The 21,458-nt window shown below is 37.1% G+C and overlaps 1 pseudogene across 1 annotated transcript; it reads left to right on the top strand.

Moving 5' to 3' along the window:
- The first annotated feature begins 19,605 nt into the window (after positions 1-19,605).
- LOC311619635 (jun dimerization protein 2-like) lies at positions 19,606-20,275 on the top strand (annotated as a pseudogene). Its single transcript has one exon. The product of its transcript is annotated as a jun dimerization protein 2-like (transcript).
- Positions 20,276-21,458: the final 1,183 nt, after the last annotated feature.

Below are 21,458 nucleotides of genomic sequence, written 5' to 3'. Positions count from 1 at the left end.
TCATCATTTCTCCACTGAACCAATACTAGATTTTCCTTATGATTAGATAGCATTTTAAATGGTATCATTTGCTTGCCTGTGGGCACTGAACCTTTGAAGCTATACTGTTCTCAGGCAATGAATACTGTAATCCATTATTCATAATTAGAAAAACATGAAAGCACCAAGACACACCGTATGGAATCCCCTGTTTCATATAAAATCTTTCCCTGTCCATTATTTAGTGACTAATCTTGTTTTTCATGGAAACAAAAATAAATTTTTTGTGTCCACACACTGACATACCAGATAGCATGGGGAATCCATAGTTTTCAGTTTACCATCACAGCTTAACTTCCACATAAGTGAAGTCCTTTTCCATGGACAGAAATGCCCTGCATTACTCAAGAGATCAAGAAATGTAACCTGCCAAGGTCTTAGGTTTCTAGGATGGAGAACAAAATATTCAAAAGTAGGTCTCTGGGCATAATAGTGAAAGGAACATAACATCTTGTATCCCCTTAATTTCTTGACATCATGTATATATTGTGGCATGTGAAACACAACACTATATGTTCACTGATAGTTCAGGATATACATTGGAATTTGCAGGACAGCATCTGAATTTCAAGGTGTATTCTTTTAAAAAAATATATATATATTATTAATATTTTACAGAGAGGAAGAGAGAGGGATAGAAAGTTAGAAACATCAATGAGAGAGAATCATTGATCAGCAGCCTCTTGCACATCCCCTACTGGGGATGTGCCCGCAACCAAGGTACATGCCCTTGACTGGAATCGAACCTGGGACCTTTCAGTCCACAGGCCGATGCTCTATCCACTGAGTCAAAGCAGTTTCGGCAGGTGTATTCTTTTTAATGGGCCATTGTACAGGCCCAGGTTTAATCATCTTGCTGCCCTTCAGTAATGCGATATGTGGTAACATCAGGGAACTACATAATTGTGATCCCACTATTGTTTATTCTTTATAATAAAACTAGAGGTCCGGTGCATGAAATTGTGCATGGCCGAGTCCCTCTGGGTATCCCACATTCCAATACCACCTGTAGCTCCTACCTGTCACTCCCGCTCATCCCAGCCCCACTGTGCCTGCTTGCAGGCTTGTGCCCAATCAATCCCGATCAGGAGAGGCTCATGATACCACAGCAGTGCTCACCAGCCATGAGCCCTGCATCTGGCACTCTCCCAAGGGGAGTGGCTTGCGGGATAGGGCTGAAACTGGCTCTCCTAGATCTTCCAAGGAATCCCAGATAGTGAGAGGGTACAGGCCAGGCTGAGGGACCCCACCATTGCACAATCAGGACTAGAGAGGGAATGAGGGAGGGATCCAGGGTGTGTCTGGCCTGTTTCACTCAGTCCTGATCATCCGGACCCTAGCAGCAAGCTAACCTACCAGTTGGAGCATCTGCCCCCTGGTGGTCAATGCATATCATAGCGAGCGGTTGAGCAGCCTTAACATATCATTAGTATATTACACTTTGATTGGTTGAACAGTTGACCCGTCACTGGGCAACTGGACAATTAGCATATTGGGCTTTTATTATATAGGATTGAACTGAATAAGGCATTCTGTAAATTCTAAGATTGTGTTGCTTAAGAAGGCTTTCTGATACGTAGGAATAAACTGAACAAAGAATGTGAAAGCTATATACTGAAAATTATCCAGGCCAAGCCATTATTTCCTCTGTAGTGAGATATCAATTTAAAGCATGCATTAGGCCCCTTTCCTATCCAGTTTGAATGGAACAATGAGTAGATTGCTCTGCCTATCTAGCTATCCATCTATTTCTGAATGCAATAGAATCCACTTTGGTCCACCATTATTTTATGTGTTGATCTACAATATATGTAAACTAGATCCAAGTTGTTTTTTCTCTATCTGCCTCAATGGATCATAAGGAGTATGTCATAAAACCATCAATGAGAAATGAAGGATAAGTCTTCGTACAAAATAAATAAATGACCCGAGAATCTGAGCCCCATTTTTCTACATCTGCTTAAGGCTAGTTTCAAATGTACCACTTCCGTGGCATAGTAGATTTTCACAATGCTTTACTAAAATTATGAATCAGTGGATTCCTTAATACCCATTGTCATAGTGGAAAGCTATGACATACAGTGGTGCCTCACACAACGAACTTAATTAGTTCCAGGAGCAAGTTTGTTATGCGAAAAGTTCGTTATGTGAAACGCGTTTTCCCATAACAATACATGTTAAAAAAAATAATTCGTTCTGTAGCATAAAATATGCTAAGATGATATAAAAAAGATAAATTTTTTGTTATTATTTTTATTTAGATACATCTAAAAACATAATTTTTTTAAAAAAAAAACACACATTTTTTTAATTTTAAGACAGACTAAGTAGAGTCTACCGAATCTTGCACATCTTCATCCATTTTCTGCTTTTTGGCCGATGCTTTCATGAAAAACCTGTCCAAAGTCGTTTGTTTTTCTCTTTTCTCCAACATCTGCCGGAAATAACGGACAAGAGTATCGGAGTAAAGATCGTTGATCCTTAGAAGCCATGATATAAAAAAAATATTGAGTTTAACTTAAAAGGACGACTGCCGTGATACGTGCGTTATTTAATTCGTAATGAAGAACGATTGCCGAGATACTTGCTTAAGTTAAGCGCAGTGACTAATGACTGCCTGCAGTGCCTGCGCGGAAGGATGCAATACATCGGCAGCGATCGTGGAAGCTCGGGCAAAGCGGTCGTGGAAGCTCGGGCGACTTCGTTGTGTGAAACGAAGTTCGTTGTATGAATCATGAAATGAAGTTCGTTGTGTGCAGCGTTTGCTGTGCAAGGCGTTCTTTTTGCGAGGCACCATTGTAGTCAATATGTGTCCTATGATCAAACACATACCTTCTACCATTTTTATCCTGTTAACTGTTCCAGTAGAGGAAATCTGTTTTGTGCCAGTGGGGACATGGTTTTGTTTCAGCACACTAGGAACCTGAGACACTGCTCTCCAGATGGGCTGTCACACAACTGGCACATGAACAACACACATCTGTTTCACCTTGGTTCCGCAGGGTCCATGGTGCTAAAGCAAAACAGCCTGATCTCCATCCTGTTCTTATTGAAAAGATATTTCTTGCTTTGAGGCACATTCTGAACAGAATTTCTAGTCACTTATTAAAAAGACCAGGATAATAACCCTATGTGTGATATGTATTGCTTCCATAATCCAATGAGGTGAATCAAATATATATTTTTCAGTGGTATAAGTCAGTTTTTAGGGAGTAGAAGGAGCTTTATGTTAGAATGTTCAACATTATTCAATATTTAATCCTCTAAAATTTTCACCAACATTTAATCCTTTTAAACATCTGAGAAATCATCTTGACACTCTGGCAAGCATGATATTTTACTAGAGAATTTAAGGTTCTTGCCACTTCCTACTCATCAGTTAAAATATAGCATAATGTCATTAACACAGAATATCAGAATTATTAAGAACCCTACAGAATATATTATATCCAAGAACAGAGGCAGAGGCAAAATGTTACAACAGGACGCTGAAATGCACTACAAAATTTGTCTTATAAAGATGATTTTTAAAAATGCTTCTTGTTAAAGGGTATCAAGAGAGAAAAACACATTTACCAAACAACTAGTAAAAGCTACATACAAAATGTCAGAGGCTGTATTGATCTGCTGCAGCTAAAATATTGCATCTGGTACAACAGCATTTTTGTCTCTTCAATGATTAATGTTGCTGCACTCTTCTGTCTTCTGTAGAGTGAATTAAAAGGAGCAATGATGAGTACAAGTCTCTCTGCATCTTTAAGATTCTTGATTTTTATGTTTTCTATGTAAATCTTTCTAGAATGTGCTTTTGCTTTAGATATACTATCTTGGTTTTCAGAGACTTTCTTGTAGGACTTCCTAACACAAAGGTGCAATGTGGAAACCAATGTAAAGCTGCTTCCATGTGCTAAGTATATGTGTGGACTAGAAAATAAACATAGTGTCCAAGGACACATTAGATAGTCTCCTATGTAATAAACTCAGTAAAAAAAAACCAAAAAACCCACATTTATTAGTTGGTGTTTATATGCAAACTCAAGATTTCCATTTTAAGATTTAGTTTTCTTAGATTTTACACATGAAAGAATGACCACCTTATATTTCATGAAAATGGCATCATTGTAGACTTCCACTCTAAACTATTGATAAATCAAGCCTTTCTATTGTTCTGGCAAATATCCCTCTGTTAAACTTGACTAAACTTTGCTAGGAATAAAGTAAACAAGGCAAAAATCAAATAAAAGAAGAAGTCACTAAAATAGGAAATAGCATGGAATCAGATTAGTTGTGTAGTCGATAGGTCACTCTAATAACTACAGCATGAAATGAGATGTGAAGACAGTATATAATTACAAGCACAGAAGATATATGATCTGCTTTAAATTTTAAGAGGATTACAATAGCAACTGCATTAAGAAGAAATAAAAGGGAGCAACCCAGAAGAAGAGTTACACTAAGAGGATTATCACAAAATTACAGGATAAAAATGATTTTGAGTTGGTGCAGAATTGTAGTATTGAAGGTGACAGGTAGTATTTAGATATGTTAAGATATTTTTCAACTACTCTTCTTAATTTCTATATTATTACATATCATCAACAACATTTTAAGAAGAATGATATATAAATAATTTGGTTATGTTTTTATTCCCCTAAATTTTTACAGAAATCATTATCAGTATAACCGTAATTTATATAGACTTTATTTGTTTACATCCCTGAAATCAAGAGCTGGAATGGTATAAGTGGCACATGTAATTTTTTTTTTTAGTTTGTATGTAATAGGAACCTTATAAATTACCTTTGTATGTAATAGGAACCTTTTAAATGTCCAGATGCATTTATTTTTACTGTTGACTTATTAAATGTCATTTTAAATTAGAGTTTAATGCTTTTGAACTCTAGTAATGTGAGCTCACTGATACAAAAATGGCTGTCTTTGAGTAATGTCAAATATGTCTATATGCATAAGTTATTTTTCAGTTTCTTCACAGAAAACTTTTTAAAGTTATTAATGCCATTAGTACAAAATTAGTATAAAGTTTATGGTAATTAAGTAGTTATTTTTTTATATATAGGTGTGTTTACTGTATGATAGAAAGCTGTTTGGGATACTTGGATTTTAGTCAGAGAGCTATTGAAATAATTCTAGTTCCTTGGAAACACACTAAAAGGTACATGTTTATTTACTTATTTTTGCATCATACTTGGAATATCCATGTGATTTTTAAAAATACATTTTTATTGATTGTTAGAGGTAGAAGAATTGAGAGGAAGAGAGAAACATTTGTGAGAGAGAAACATCATTGATCACTGCCTCTTGCATGCTCCCTTCTGGGGACCAAGCCCACAACCCCGGGCATGTGCCCTGACCTGGAAATGAACCAGTGACCTCTTAGTTCATGGGTTGGTGTTCAACCACTGGGCTACACTAGCTGGGTTCCATATGATTTTGATAGCTTCAAGTGGTCATTGGTTCTCTGTGTGTGTGTGTGTGTGTGTGTGTGTGTGTGTGTGTGTGTAAAATTATATATAAGTATGTTTTTGCAAAATTCTCAATTTGCTCTTTGTTCCTGCCTGCTAGTCATATAATACTCTTTCCAGATGAGATTGTCACTTAAATAATCCAGTAGAAAATCTTATGTAAACTTTCCAGATCTGCTAAAGAAAGCTTTATGGAATAAAGGTGACTTAAATTAGTGCTAATTCAGAAACCTTTTGAGAATATTTGCCTGTCAATTGAGTGTTAATATGGAGCTAATCAGACTGTTTGGTCACAAACAATTTTTAAGTCCAGCAGCAATACACACTGAATGATTAAAGTGCCTGAGAAGCAGAAATAAAAATGCAATTTTCATTAGAGGACGTTTCCTTTTCAGTTTTGACTGTGTAGATTAGATTTTTGAAAGAATAATAACTCTTATTAAATACTAGAGGCCCATTGCATGAAGATTCATGCAACAGGCCTTCCTTCCCCTGGCTACTGGCACTGGTTTTTCTCCAGAACCTGGGACCCAGGTCTTTGCTCCAGCCACAGCAGAGAAGCCAAACCTCTTTAGTCTTCAGTCTATGCCTGTGTATGCAAATTAACCCGCTATCTTTGTTGGGTTAACTTGCATATTCACTCCTGATTGGCTGGTGGACATCACGAAAGTATGGTCAATTTGGATATTTCTCTTTTATTAGTGTATATACTGGGTAAGACAAAATGACTGGATTATCAATTAGTCTCAAATGATAATTGTGTATTTCTCTGATAAAAATGATATATTTTATATACCATGAATAAAAGCATAGATATTCATATTTTTTCTGTTAATTTAATATTGAAATTTTCAGAAGAAGAAATGGTTTCTTACTTATATTTTTAACCACCTTGAATTGTTTTTAACTGAGGTGAGATTCACATAACATACAATAAATCATTTAAAGTGGACAATTCAGTGGCATGTAGTACATTCATAGTGATATGCAATCATCATGTCCCTGTAATTTCAAGACATTTTCATCACTCTAGAAGAACACCCAGAATTATTAATAATCTGCAATGTGACTGTCTACATCCTAAAACAGCTATCTCTTTTGTGTATTTTAATCAGCATTGTCATTTGTAAGAAATGGAGAACATCCATTAGTCAGGATGGACTCCATTCTTTGATGCAGAATACAGAATAGAGATATTCCTGAAGCTAAGGAAAAACTTTGACTTTTGACAATGGTGAATCTATGAATTTCTTACCTGTCTGTGTTGCTGCTTTCTCTGTGCAGAAAAATTGCCCCCTTTTGTGTTCAAATGCAGCAATTTTCTTCCTTGAATTACACATCATTAAGGTTTTTGGAATGTTCATACCATCAACTCTATTTGGATTAAGAAGGACTTTCAAATTGTGATAGTGCTATTTAGGAAAACTAGGTTGAAATACAGAGACATATATAATAGAAGGGTAACAGCCACCTTTGCACAAGTGCCAAGAAAAAAAAAAAAAAAAAAAAAAAAAAGAGGCAACCTTGGATTTAGCTGCTATATACTATTTCAATTAGAAATAGCCTTCCTAGAGTATATTCTCAGAAGTGGGATCTCTGGGTCAAATGGCAGTTCCATTTTTAGGTTTTTTTTTTTAGTTTTTTTTTTTTTTAGGAAATTCCATACTATTTTCCAGTCTGCATTCCCACCAGCTATACTTTTTACCCACATCCTCACCAGTACTTGCCAATCAGAAAGAATAGATGCACTCCTGAATTCGTAGCAGCATTATTTACAATAGCTAAGACCTGGAAACAGTGATGTGCCCACCAGTAGATGAATGGATATATTTGCATAATGAAATACTATGCTGCTGTAAAAAAAGATGGAGGTCTTACCCTTTGCTACAGCGTGGTTGTACCTGAAGATAATTATGCTAAGTAAAGTAAGTCAGGCAGAGAAAGACAAAAATCACTCACTTATAAAGAGAATCTAATGAATAAAATAAACTGATGAATAAAATAGGTCCAGAGAGGCATGGAGGCATGGAACAGGAGGTTGGTAAGGGGGACAGGAAAAGATCAAACAAAGAACATACAGGGTATCCCAAAAAATACACACTTTAATAGCTGATAGCTGAATTTTGAAAATGAAACATATTTTAATAAACATTTCCATTATAATTATTCAGAGTGTGTGAATCCATTTGTGTGTGTGTGGGGGGGGGGTACACCCTATATATGCCTATATGCATAGTCCCTCTATAACAACAATAATATGGTAAAGACCTAAGATGTGGTGAGGGCTAGGTGGAAGAGGGAAAAAAAGGAACAAAAATGGAGGACATCTGTAAGACTGCCATCAATAATAAAATAAAAAAGTTAGCTTAGAAAGAAGAAGAAAAATAAATAGCCTTTCTAGACTACACACTAGATTGAACCAGTGGGTTTCTTTGTTTAGAATAAGTTCCCCGTTGCTATGCAGCTTTCTTTCTGCCTTTGGATTTGACTTCAGGTTCCTGTCCTTAAACTGGAGTTGGAATGAATATTCTTAGCTTCAGACTTCTACTTTGGTATACAGCTTCTCCTGTTTTAAGTTGTTTTACAGGATGAGAAATTTTTTTTTAATAACTGAAATCTTTCAATTTTGCTTTAACCTACTTATAAATAATTTTTACAGTTAGTATTTTTGTTTTATGCAATAAACCTTTCCCCATGAAGTCCTGAAGATATTTATTTGAGTGCAGTTACTTAAAATATTGCTAAATTCTGTCTCCTAATTGAGAAGAAGTAGGTATTAGGAATTGAAACAGATTGATTTATGATTCTTTTTTTTTTCCTCAAAATGAGCACATTATATAACTTTTTTGGCTCCAGTTTCATAACTTGCAAAGCCAGTGTAGCAAAAAATATCAACTTATGAATTTATTATGGATCTCTAGTGGTTTAATGCAAAATTCTTAGAACAATGAATGGCATAACAATGCTATTTTTATTACTAAAATTATTCAACTTATTTGTTTTAATTGCCATGACAGATTGCTTTATTTTAATGGCAATTATTTGCTTTGTGTACCCATTTAGTTATTTAACTAATGTCTACCTTTAAATGTTTATGTACTTATATTTATTTAGCAATGTGCACCTTTCTCTACTAAGCTTCAATCTTCCTTATGGTTTTATTCGTATAACACTGATGCTTAATTTGCGAAGAAAATTAAATAGTTCTATTTAATAATTCTGATGTCAGGCTATAATTAGTTTCTTTTTTTCTTCCTCTCTTATTATTCATTTTTTAAAATATACGAAAATAATTATTCTCTTATAGGTTAAAATATTATAATTTATTAGATTAGATTAGTAACAAAAATAGTTCTTGATTCATTGACCACTCCTGTGTTTTCTCAGTGTGTTTTATAATGACACATAGATTTAAATGGTGGACCTTACTGAACAGCGGTAAAATCTCATATCCTTAAGGCAAAGTTAATGGTTTAGTAACTGGATTACCTTTCTTATAAGCTATGTGTTCAGTGTTATAGGAAAATATTTTATTTCTGAAGTTATCTTAATTAGAAAAGTAGTTATAATATTTTGTTCATATAATTCTTATAATAAATGTAATACATATTATGTATTAAAGACATAGAGCAGTGACTGGAAAAATATACATAATAAATCTTGACTATATTATTATATGGTTCTGATATGATTCCCATTGAATTTATCAATTATTTAAGTATTTCCCTTAAATCTCTTTTATATCTTTGAAATTTTTATCATCCAGCAAGTTTTAGTTTTGCTGACTCAAGAATGATGGCTAGTATATGAAAATTTTTTCTACTACAAATAGCTTATTATTAGATAAAAGAACTTTTGATACAATATTCTAAAAATAATCTTCTATTTTCTAGCTTATACTGTAAAAGAAACATAATTCCAGGTCATTTATGTTTCCATTGATACCGTCCCATTCTTGAAAGCTGGAATATGTTTTGTTTTTTTGGTGGACTGTTATTGATGTTTAGGAAAGTAATCAACATAATTGATCCAGTTGTCAGGATTCACACACTTTGTATTATGTGCTAAGCTGATGTTCTTTCATTATTAATTTGTTTCTTCATAGTTTAATTTCCACCTTTATAATATTTCAATTGGACTTAGTTTTAAGTTATTGTATAGTAACTTCAAATAAAATCAATTGTTTATACTCAACATATTGACATATACATTGGAAATCTTCATTAAAAAGTCAGCATTAAACATTTGATAAATTATAAATAATTATTATTTTTGAGGTATAAATCAAGCCATGAGATCACCATAGCTAAATAACTACTAAATATTCTGCTGACTTTGAAAATCTTCAAATATATTGCTTTTTTTCTTTTTGAAAATTTTACTGTTGAGTATATTATTACAAGGATTATTGCTTCTTATGCATTTTTACATGTTTGATACACTTACATTTTATCAGTACCAATAACATGAGAGATATAAAGAAATCTATGTCACTTAAAATAGTTTATATTATGTATATCTATGTGCATATGTGTATATATACATCTCATCTACATACATAACTATCGCATAAAGCAAAATATTCTCTTTTATTTTTATTTTTTATTTTTTTGCTACAAAAAGCTTTATTGTCTCAGTTGGTCCAATGCATGGGAGAGGGCTTCAGGGTGGTTAAAAGAATAACTAGGATTTTCAGGGAGAGGCTCAGGTAAAAGCCAGAATCTGGGGAATGCAGAGGGACCTCCCATAGGCCTCTGAGCTCCAAGGGTTCCTAGTCATCCTTTAGGGTGAGCCTTTAGAAGAGACTTAGATACTTGCCTAGCCCAGCCTTAGGGCAGGCTAGCCTTCAGATGTTAGTCAGGTGGTCGCCCATCTTCTGGATGAGTTTCACCTCCTCACCCTGAAAGTGGTTCTCCAGGAAGTCATAAAGATGAGGGTCAGGGCGGGTAGAACCCAGGCCATGCAGCTCCAAAAAGAGCTTGGTTCAGTTTCCTCTCCCAGGCAGGGTGATTCCAGGGTGTCCTGAGTTTTGCCCCACCCCTCTTGGGCAGGCTTCAACACATCCTGCAAGACAAAGAGGTGCTCAGGGTCCTCACGCTTCTTCTCTGCCAACTTGAGGAAGAAGTGGCCCATTCCCTCAGAGCCACATCATCGTGGTGGAACTAGAAGCCCAGAGAGAGACAGGTGAGGGAGACGCGCAGGTGCAGGTTGGCCAGGCGGTTGACTGCAGCCTCCACCTGGGTGGAGTTAGGCAATAAGGAGTTAAGGTAGAAAAACAAACAAACAAACACACACACTGGTGTGTTGGCTGGTCCCGGAGGTGGTTCTGAGGTGGTGGCTGGATAAGGTGCAGGGGAGTGGCCAGAGGCTGGAAGAAGGGGTGTTCCTGGGCCTGTTCCATCCAGATGCTGTTGAGAGATCCAGGACCGCTCTTACTTCTTTGATGAACAATCATCACGGCATAAGATCGTTTTGAGATACATCCTACTTACTTGTTTCATGAGGTCTTATAAAATGTTGTTAGTCAAAATAAGAATACAGTAATATATTTTCAAGTGACTTTATTAGATTTGAGACTGCATGCTGCATCCTGATAATCTAAGCAGTTAAAACAATAAATAGCAATTAATGCTCTATGACATTTCTTATAATACAGAAGGCAGCTATATATTCTAATACTCTATTTCAGTTATCATTGAGTATATGGAATATAATGTTAACTGTTGTCTCTTATCAACATATGTTTGCAAATACATTTTTATTTATTTATTTTAAATTTGTTTTGGCATGGCTCAGTGGTTGAGCATTGACCTATGAACCAGGAGATTCCCCATCGGGGCATATGCCCACGTTGTGGGCTCCATACTCATCATTGATGTTTCTATCTCTCTCTTTTTCCCTTCCTCCCTGAAATCAATAAAAACATATTAAAAATATGTTTTTATTGATGTTAAAGAAAAGAAGAGAGAGAGAGAGAGAGAGAGAGAGAGAGAGAGAGAGAGAGAGAGAGAGAGAGAAACTTCTATGAGAAAGAACCATTGACCATTGAGCAGCTGCCTCCAGCACACCCCATACTGAGGACTGAGTCCACAGCCTGGGCATGTGCCCTGACCATATATCGAACCACTAACCCCCTGGTGCATGGGATGACACTCAACCAACTGAGCCATACTTGCCAAGGCTGTAAATACTTTTTTGGGGGAAAAAAGCATTCTATATTAAGTAATTATTTCTATTTTAATTACTTTTATTCCATGTTATTTTTGTATTTTGTGATTTATTTAAATGAAAATCAGTTAGATGACTGACAGGAAAAATAAACAAATTTTTATAGCAAGTAGTGCATGGCATTTTTTTTCTATTAAAATAAAAATATTTTATAAGATAAAGCACTGTTAAATGAATACATTAAACTTCCTATGCACCAATTTATTCATCAAGTGCAGGTACTTCACTATACTTTTTAATGATTTAAGTTGGCAGTGTTAGCCGAAACCAGTTTGGCTCAGTGGTAGAGCGTCGGTCTGCGGACTGAAAGGTCCCAGGTTCGATTCCGGTCAAGGGCACATACATTGGTTATGGGCATATCCCCGGTAGGCGGTGTGCAAGAGGCAGCTGGTCAATGTTTCTCTCTCATGGACGTTTCTAGCTCTCTATCTCTCTCCCTTCCTCTCTGTAAAAAATCAATAAAATATATTAAAAAAAAAAAAAGATGGCAGTGTTAATGGAGTCATTCTTTTATGGAGCCCAACATTGATTCATTCTATAAGTACTTGTTGACTAACCTCTATGAATGAACATCTGTGCTAGATAAAGTTTTATATATTAGAAAACACAAGCCTTCAATAACTCAAAGCATATTATAGAATGGTGGTTGGAGGGTAGAGTTGGACAAAGTAGAAAAAAGGCAAATAGATGTGAGTGGCTATAATGTGTCTTTGGGAAAACATGGTATTTAATTAAACCACTTTTTATGTTGCTCCGTTAAGTCTTAAACATAGACCACTCTATACACCAAGAGAAAGCACATGTTGGTTGATGGTATGTGTTCACACAAGTGTTATTATTGTTTTCACCTTTTTCTCAATCATTAAAAAAAACATTTGCAGTAATTTTACCTATAAATTGTATGATTTACAGAGGATGAATATAATTCAGAAAAACATGTTCCCTCATTCTGTGATAGATGCTGAGATACAAAATATGTTGGTGTAAAATATAGCTCATTATGGTTGGAACAAGGAATTCAATTTTACTGGAGTCATTGGTGCTACTAACTTATGAATGCAAATGGATGTAAATTTTACTCTCATTCAGTATTTCTGTTTTAAATACTGCCATACATTTTTATGAGTTATACTTTTATATTGGCTTGTATTTTTTCTAATTTCTTCCAATTACTACGGATAGTTATGAAAATATATGATTCTTGCTAAGCCAATTCACCAGTGAATTAAGATTAATAGCAAAGGAAAGTGATGGCAGTGGGTTCCATTTCAAGAAGTATTTTATTTAACATTGTCATTCTTGGCAGGCATCTACATTTAGCTAAACTATAGAGAGTATTTTCAGTTGATAGCATACTTTCATTTTGTCAGGAAATGATTTCAGGCATGAACAAGAAATTATTTCAAACTCTGCCATTCCCTCTCTCCTCACTTGACATGCAAAACTGAGTGTTAAACTTAACCACACACTTTTGCTTTGATTTTGGTTTGTTTTATTAATTGTTGATTGTATGTTTTTGTCATGCTCAGACCTCTATGAATATTTTGACTCATAAATATCTTTCATGATTTATAATGCATGTTGAACTCCAAGGGTGGCAATGTAAATGTTGGTGATGAAAAGTATAATATTTTAACATATTTGCTTTTCTAAATATAGTTTTTTTTAAAGATTTTGTTTTTGTTTTTGTTTTGCTAAATATAAAGGTTGTTAAGTCAGGGATAATATCATGAGCTTTAACTTTTATATGTTTTGATTCTCCATCTATAAAAAATGTATGTATTTATTACATCATTTTTCTCTTATTCATAACAGACAATCTATTTCATAGCTTTTTTAAAAAGTCAAGCAAAAATTATGTGATGAACAATAGTATATGGATGTGAGATGTCCAGGCAAGCTTTATGCTTTTACCTCTAGAAAATGGCATAAAATTATTTACTTTTTATATTACTGTGAAACCAAAAATAACAAACAAATATAGAAAACTTACTGTGTTCCAGGCTCTTTTTAAAAACACTTTTCAAATACCAGCTCATTAAATTTCATAAAAATACAATATCATTTACTTCATAATATTTATATAAAATATTTAAAAATCAGGGTAGAGAAGTTAAGTATGTTGTTGAAAGTCACACAAACAATGACAGAATTGGAACTTGAACCTTGACAGTCCTGCAAAAGAATTTGGGCTGGTATATTCAAGCTATTGAGACAGCCAGCCTCCAATATGGTTAAAATAACAATCGCCTTACCTAGTGATGTCCCAGTGCAGTCTTGTCCACTGTCCGGGTTGGCTGCCTCTATGGGATCAATGTAATAGTAGGCTAGGCCATTAAAACATTGAAACTTCTAGTTTATTTGAATCTCTTGCTCTAGTGATTGCTAGCTTTCATGACAAGTTGACACTCAATTAGCCTCATAAAGAACCCTGCATAAAGATAAAAATTATGAACAACAAATACGTAACTATCAACAAGGGAATCTAAAAACCAAGGGAATTAAAAAATCTGATGAACAATATTAACTGGTGAATATAATAGAATCAGAGGTATGGAAGGGGAGTGGACTGATGATTCTCGGGGGAAAGGGGGAGTGGGGGTGTGGGAAGAGACTGAACATAAGCTGTGCACCTATGGATGAGGACAATAGAGGGTGGGGAAAGGGCAGAGGGATGGGAACCTGATGGAGGGGAACAATGGAGGGGGGAAAATGAGGAACATTTGTAATAATATGAACAATAAAGATTTATTTAAAGAAGAAGAAGAAGAAGAAGAAGAAGAAGGAGGAGGAGGAGGAGGAGGAGGAGGAGGAGGAGGAGGAGGAGGAGGAGGAGGAGGAGGAGGAGGAGGAGAAGAAGAAGAAGAAGAAGAAGAAGAAGAAGAAGAAGAAGAAGAAGAAGAAGAAGAAGAAGAAGAAGAAGAAGAAGAAGAAGAAGGAGAAGAAGAAGAAGAAGGAGAAGAAGAAGAAGAAACAGGGCTTCCAGCTACTGACAACACCTGCTTCCCAGGTAGGTCGTGTTACTCTTGGGTGACTTCTGTGGAAATCAATTCCCCAGATGCATATAGGCCTTAAGAGAACTGCAGCCCAGCTGATATCTACTGTAGTCTCATGGAGAACTCTATCTAGAACCTCCAAGTCACCAATAGTGACATTTCCAACCCACAGAAACTGTATAAGACAACAAATAATTACTGGTGGGTTGTTTTTCTTGGGGGTTGGGGTGGGTGAGTGGGTGGTTTTTTGGGGGTCCCTAAATTTTATTCAGAGATTCATTCAAAATATTCCAGATAATCTTCATCTCTCTCCTCTTCTTTATCTTGGTTAATCTAGATATCACATAATTCAAATATTTGCTGTTAGCAACTAAATGCAACCTATCATGTAGATTATTTTTTAAAGTATTTTTTGGTGAGCTATTTTAAATACCTTTTAGTAAAAAGTAATTCAGAATTTACAATAATCTTGCTCTCACCCCTTTTAATTGTTAAAACCCTTTCATACATAGAGAGTCAGTTTTCCCAGTCACTTTGATCTTTCCTGAGGAAACTGCTCAAAATTGGCAGTATTCCTGATTCCATCTTCTACAGGGTAGGTGCAGTCCAGGGTAAACTTCAGAGACTGTTTTTTTTTTTTTTATTTGTTTGTTTGTTTTGTTTTGTTTTTTTGTTTATTTGGTTTGACTTTCATTCTCCACAAGCTTTTTCACAGATGCCCTGGCATCAGCCAAAGCAGAACGGGCAATTGTTGATGTTTTAAGCTGGCATATTTTGATGAAATGTGTTATGCAATATAAGTTTAATTTTCAATTTATATTGATATGATAGAAATAAGAGGCTTGCTTGGACACAAGTCTTTACACAGTTTCATTCTGTCCTAATGACACATCTCACTGAGTTAACAATGCATGCTCTTCCAAATAATTAAAACCCTTTAGAGTTCCATTTGAAAATCTCAATTTTAACCAATATATCTAACCAGTTTTAATTAACATGTAAAATATGACAGGAATGAAACCTGTAGTAAGTGAACAAACTTGCATCAACCTCACAGAAGTTACACAGAATATAATGGCTACCTATGATTTTTAAGAAGTTTAAAATATAAATGCATATTAAAGTATTATATGGAAAGTAAAAAATGAATAAAAAAATGATCAGATAATGTAATCTTATAAAAACTGCTATAGTTTAGTAGTAATAGAAATGGATTAGCTATATGTGGAATATTTCTGCAAGTGTTACTTTTTTCTTTACTGTTACAAAATATCAATAGCTATGGTAAAATATCACATAATTGAAAAATGATAAGTAATGGATCAAAATTCTATAGAAGCAGGAACCAAAAAAATGATATTTTTGGAGTAATTAGACCATCCTATACATTCCATGTTTAATTAGGGAGCTCTCTTAATTGGAATTTTCCCACCTTATTAAATTGAGCACAATAACACTCAACTGTACAGACAGGTGCTTAATTGGTATAATAATTCTAGATAATTGGGGTGCCTGTGGGTGATCAAGAGTTACTTACATCAATCTGATTTCAAGATATTATGTCTTTGTAGTTATCTCCTGCCATGCCTTTTTATTTGCTCTCCAAGAATGACATCTTCACTGTTAAAGAACTGCCACAATTTTCAATTTCTACCAATTTTTAATCACATTGTAATTCTAAAATTTTCTTTTGACTATAAAATAACTACATTTTATATGGGATCACTTTATTTTATTATTTATTTCATTAGGATCACTTTATTATTACTTAGTGTTTCCAACCAAATATTAAAGCAAATAATTAGTACATAAAAACTCATGAAATCAATCAACAATCTACACTAATAAAAGAGAAAGAATGCAAATTGACTGTACCTCCATGACACCCACCAGCCAAAGAGGAGTGAGCATGCAAATTAACCCAACAAAAGTTAATTTGCATATGCAAGGCTCCACCCAAGCAAAGACTGAAGACTGAAGGCTTGGCTCTGCTGTAAGCTGAATGCTTGGCTCTGCTGCAGCCCGGGTCCCGGGTATCAGAGGAAAACCGGTGCTGGCAGGCAGGGGAAGGAAGGCCTATTGCACAAATCTTCATGCAACAGGCCTCTAGTCTATGTATATGAAAGCCAAACAACTAGAACTGGAATGATTAGAATGACCAGTCACTGTGATGCATACTGTGGCCACAACCTCCTGCATCTCCTCCCCCTGGCTGGCTCCATCCACAATCAGCCCCTCTACCCCAATTGGGGGCTGGGCCCAGTGGCAAACCTAAGTCCACTCCCCTCTGCTGGCCTGGCAGATTCGGCCCCCATTGGGATGGGCCGGCCAGACCCCAATCGTGCACAAATTTGTGCATTGGGCCTCTAGTATGCCCACTAAACAATAAGAGATAAATATCACCTCTGAATATCTGAAATGTAATAATTCATGTGAAAATAATCACTTAGCTGGAGATTTGTTTTTCATTTTTTTCTTTAAGAACTATTTAGAAGTTGTAAAAATTTAAGAATATACATTTTTATTATATTTAATTATTTGATTATAATTAAATTATCATAGCTATGCAACATATAGAATTGCATTTTGTTTAAACTTAGTATTTAAACCTGCAAACAGAAAAAGCAGATATATATTTTTTATAATTGGACTTTTACTTAAAGAAAATATATTTATTTCTTAGATTCATTGGTATATATCTTTAAGTATAAGTAATGTTTATATCCATGCTTTTCTTTTTAAATCAAAATATATTTTATAAGAAAATATGAAAAATTTAAAGAATCATAGAAAATACATACTGATTTATGGAAAACAAAATGTATATACAATTAAAGTCCCTGCAATCTTTGCATCTAATTATTTATTTTTTTAAATATATTTTATTGATTATTTACAGAGAGGAAGAGAGAGGGATAGAGAGTTAGAAACATCAATGAGAGAGAATCATTGATCAGCTGCCTCTTCCATACCCCTATTGGGGATGTGCCTGCAACCAAGGTGCATGCCCTTGACCGGAATCGAACCTGGGACCTTTCAGTCCACAGGCTGATGCTCTATCCACTGAGCCAAACCGGTTTCGGCTGTATCTAATTATTTATTAGGTTATGATTAAATATAATTTTTAATACATTTCCAAAGGAAAATTTCAGATAACCCATTGTTCTAAGTAAGAACCATAAATAAAAACTCTAATAACAATAACTTCAGCAGTGGGCCATGAAAATCAACATGAAGCCCTCTTTCCTGCAGACCTTAGCATTAGCTGCCCTGCCAGCAGACTCAAGAAACAAGCCTGCCCAGACTCTCCAGCCAGGCTGTTGAAAGACTTTACCTGCTGAAGCCAACTTAAAAATTAAAAGAGCTCACTACTACTTTGAGTGAACAGACACTGATGCAAGACTAAAAGGATCATGAAGAATCAGGGAAACAAAACCAGCAAAGGAACAAAATTAAGATTTAGTAACTGATCCCAAAGAAATAGAGATAAATGGACATGCTGGGAAATAATTCACACTTATCATACTAAAGGAGCTGAGTGAGGTACAAGAGAACAAATTTAGACATGTGAAAATAACCAGAAAAACAATACATGGATAAAATACACAATAACTGATCTGAAAAAATCAATAGAGAGCTTCAAAAGTAGACTTTATAAAGAAGAAGAATCAGAAAATTCAAAGACAGGTTATCTGAAATTATCTAGTCTGAGGGAAAAAAATGATGGAAAAATAAAAAAGGGTGAAGAAAGTCTACAGAAATTATGGGTAACCATGAAATGCACCAAAGTATTCATTATGGGAGTGCCAAATAAGAAGAGAAAGAGCTGAAACCCGGTTTGGCTCAGTGGATAGAGCGTCGGCCTGCAGACTCAAGGGTCCCGGGTTCGATTCTGGTCAAGGGCATGTACCTTGGTTGCGGGCACATCCCTGGTAGGGGGTGTGCAAGAGGCAGCTGATCGATGTTTCTCTCTCATCGACATTTCTAGCTCTCTATCCCTCTCCCTTCCTCTCTGTAAAAAATCAATAAAATATATTTTTTAAAAAAGAAGAGAAAGAAAAAGAGATGGAAACCTTATTTTAAAAAATGACTAATTACTTCATAACTCAAGAGAAGGAAATAGACCAGATTAATACAATCAAAAGTAATAAAAATTTGATAAATCAAATGAAATCTAGACCGAGGTGTGTTATAAGAAAATTGATCATTTAAACGTATAAACAAAATCGATAAACCCTTAGCTAGTTAAGATAAACGAAGAGAAAACAAACAAAATAAAATAAAATCGGAAAGGAAAAGAGAGATAATACAACTAATTCCAAGGAAAGTTTAAAATATATAAAATTTTATAATATATATAAGCTGTTTTAAAAATTATACACAAATTGGACAATCTAGAATACATAGCTAAATTCCTAGAAGCATTCAATCTACCAATGCTGAGTCAAGAAGGAACAGAAGGCCAGGACAGGCCAACAATGAGTAAGGAAATTGAATTGGTAATCAAATACCTCCCAAAAAATGAAAAGGCCAGGATCCGATGGCTTTACAAGTCAATTCTACTCAACATTAAGAAAAACAAAACATAACAAAACAAAAAAAACAAAACAAAAAAAACCCAAAAAACAAACCTATATAATAAAAACCCAGTGACTGAAACAGCAGACAACCAGAATGACCAGAGAGGAGAGCCAACATGGCCCTTGGAACCAACCATCAAGTGATTAGGGGTGATCAGGCAGATAAGCAGTTAGGGGCAATCAGGCAGGCAGGGAGAGTGGTTAGGGGCAAGTAGGTAGGCAAGCAGGGCCCCACAATCCATCGCTGCAAAGAGGGAGACCCAGGCCGCCCACCCCAGCATGCAGGAGGGACGCTGGACGGCTGCGAAGGCAGTGCTGCTGGTGGTGGACACTGCAGGGAGGGGCAGGTGCCACTGTGGCTCCCGAGGAGGCAGGGTAGCTGCAGCCCGGCCCAACCCCTGGGGTCACAGCCTCTGCCTGAGGCTTCTGCAGGGCTGGGCTGCCACTCCTCCTGCTCTGATGCCCGGGCAGATCCCAGACCCTCCCATGACTGGGGGTCTCTGCCAGGGCTCAGGCCCCTGACCGGACTCCCCAGCCCAGCCCTGACTGCAGAGGGGCTGAAATACACTGACCCTCACACACTGGGGCCAAGATCGGCCCTTTGCACTTCCTGGAGGGGAACCTGGGCAGGAGGCCTCAGCCTGTGAGGAGTGAGCTAGAGGAGGAAGAGGAGCGGAGGGAAGGGCGCCGGGAAAGAACAAAGTGGCCGCAGCTCCATGCCGGAGCGGGAAGAAGGAGCGGAAGGCGTGTCCGCAGCGGGAATCTGAGTGGCTGGAGCTCATGGTGCGGAGCTGAAAACCCAGATGGAGGAGCTGAAGCAGGAGCGGCAGCAGCTCATCCTGATGCTCAACCAGCATCGCCCCACCTGCATCGTCAGGACCCACAGCGTTAAGGCCCCCGACTCGACTCAGAAGGCAACCCTGTGCTGGAGCAGCTGGAGAGGATGTGACCATGGGCGGGGGGGGGGGGGGGGGGGGGGGGGGGGAAGAGGAGGAGGAGGAGGAGGAGGAGGAGGAGGAGGAAGGTGCCAGAGGGCTCTTCCTTGCTGCATGAAAAACTATTCAGTGAGGTTCAGCACAGCCAGCACCAGCCCGGCTTTTTTGTGAAACTAAAATCAGCCACACCAGGAAGAAACCCAGGCTGATGAAACCCGGGACCAAGTGCTGAGATCAAAGTAGTCCTGAGGGGGACATCTCTCTATCCTGTAGGAGGCAGGATACAGAGATGTCCAACCAGGCACCTGTGGTCACTTCTCCGGCCTCTCCCCCAAGGCACACACCCAAAGGACCTCAGAGCAGCCAGGAAAACCATGAGTTGCAACCAAAATTAGCCTGAGTATGGAACTCAGAGTGAAAGCGCAATCTGCCTGCCCCCAGCCCTGACCCAGACCCTGATCCTGATGCAAGGCTGGAGAAGGGCACAGTGCCAGGCCTGCCGTACCCACCCACTGTGGTCCAGCTCAGTCCTGCCTGGAGTGGCCGCCAGGGCGCACCCTCCCCGGCCCTGCTGGAGGTGCTGTGGGCACCAGGCACGGGTGCCCTTCCAAAGCACATACTCACTGAATGTTTACAGACTGGCTGTCCTGGCAGGGCTTTCAACTGCACATGTTTTTTATACTTTCTTTTTTAAAAATATTTTTCACACAAAAAAAGACTTTATACGAGCAATATATAAATGGATTTCTATAATCACTCGATGTGATACAGTATAAATATGCTATGGTTTGTTTGTTATGAGCTGATGTTCAGCAGTTATGGCAGTTGTGTGTAACTTCTAAGCACTGTAGTCTCTGGGTGTTGGGAGGGGCAGGGGTGGGATGTGGTGCATTTTCATTCTGATAAACCCTCATAGTGCAAAGTTCTGTATTGCTCAGTAAACATAACTCTTATTTAAAAAAAAAAAAGAAGAAGAAGGAGGAGGGAGGCCCAGGCTACCTGGCTGGTGGCGCTGCAGTAGGTGGGCAGGGCCTCTCTCTGCAGGGCGATCAATCTAGGTGCCCAGCCATTGATCGCCCCACAGAGGGAGGCCGAGGCCACTGGCCAGCGATTGCCCCACAGAGAGGCCCAGGTGAGCCAAGCATTCACACCCCACACCTGCAGCCTGCAGAGGGAGACTATTGGTGGCAGGGGGAA

This window comes from Pipistrellus hanaki, assembly GCF_964339955.1.
Source record: "Pipistrellus hanaki genome assembly, chromosome: 3".
In the NCBI taxonomy this organism is placed as follows: domain Eukaryota; kingdom Metazoa; phylum Chordata; class Mammalia; order Chiroptera; family Vespertilionidae; genus Pipistrellus; species Pipistrellus hanaki.
This window is presented reverse-complemented; position numbering and strand designations above follow the sequence as displayed.